Source organism: Triticum dicoccoides, chromosome 2A (assembly GCF_002162155.2).
Source record: "Triticum dicoccoides isolate Atlit2015 ecotype Zavitan chromosome 2A, WEW_v2.0, whole genome shotgun sequence".
Taxonomy (NCBI): domain Eukaryota; kingdom Viridiplantae; phylum Streptophyta; class Magnoliopsida; order Poales; family Poaceae; genus Triticum; species Triticum dicoccoides.
The window spans coordinates 738868097-738869594 of NC_041382.1; positions in this window are offsets into that span (position 1 = coordinate 738868097).

The window sequence follows — 1498 nt, forward strand, 5'->3', positions numbered from 1 at the left end:
AAAACCTACCGATCGAGTAAAAGGTCGAGTGAAAACCTACCGATCGAGTAAAAGGTCGAGTGAAAACCTACCGATCGAGTAAAAGGTCGAGTGAAAACCTACCGATCGAGTAAAAGGTCGAAAGCCTACTGATGAGTAAAAGGTCGAGTGAAAACCTACCGATCGAGTAAAAAGTCGAGTGAAAACCTACCGATCGAGTAAAAGGTCGATTGAGTAAATTGGTCGATCAAGTAAAAGATTGTCTTCCGACTGAAAATGTGGTCATCATTCGAGTGAAAGATTGTCTTCCGAGTGAAAATATAGTCATCCGAGTGAAAAGGTCCAGTCGAGTGAAAGACTCTAATATCCGAGTGGATGAGCTCAAATCCGAGTGAAACTGAACATGTGCCCAAAAGTTTATCAAGATAATCTCGGATGAAGAAGTGTTCAATACAGAAGTTGTGCGTATCATCAAGACGGTAAACTTTGGTCTTGGAGTCATCGTCATCAGAGATAGTATATGACCTGCAAATTCACTACAACACTCGGATAATTCAGTCTACCGCAAGACCGAGTCCGACTGGAAGGTAAAAACGACCTCGAAAAGTATTCAAGATGGCTTTATTTGAAAAAGTGGTCAACATGAGAGTTGTTCGTATCGTCGAGGCGCACAAATTTGATGTTTGGGCCATCTTGATCGGAGGTCATATGGAGGCTCGGCGGCCTGCACAAGGAGGAAGATAGAAGTTGGGCCAGATTGAGACTGAATCCGAGTTGGAATAGAACTAGGACTCTAGGACGCGAATTGATGTAATTTTTCTTGTAAGGAAAGCCTAGATGAATCCTTTACTTGTACGGGAAGTCCAGCCGCCTCTTATATATGTTGGGGGTGACGGCCGATTGAACAACACACAATCGAACAAATCAATATACTACTTTTTCCTGTCTACTTTTTATCTCTCCATCGTTTTTCTCTCTCGTTCTTCGCTGTTCTTCGTGTTTGAGAGCTGCGAATCCCGAGGCTCTAGGGGCGAGCGAATCGACCTAGGGCAGCCCATAGCCGCCGCAATCCCTGACGGGATCCCTCCCGGGTGCGCGGGGTTTCGGGTCTGCAAAAGCACCCGCCGACTGTCTTGCGTATCGCGCTGTTGGTCGGGTCTCCTTCGACGTGAGCTGCGGTGCATCACCCCCGGCGTCGAGGGTACACGTGACGTGTTCGTGTGTCAACACACATCGTGCTTCTATTCTCAGTAAGCAAAAGTCTGTTGTCTGTTTTGCAGCAGCTGTTCATGTCAGTTGCTTGGCTTGCATCGTTGTGTGCTCTAGCTGCCGGCAGCACCACACACAACTTCTTTGTGTTCCACGAAGTCTCCTACAGTTTAGACGTCATAGTTCTTTGAACTTCTCTGAATTATAAGCCATGCACTGACAGGTTTGCAAATAGGTTTAGAGTGGCCTAATAGTGATTGATAGCTAGCTGGGGTAGGAACAGGGAACTAGTAAAGGTTAAACGGGATAA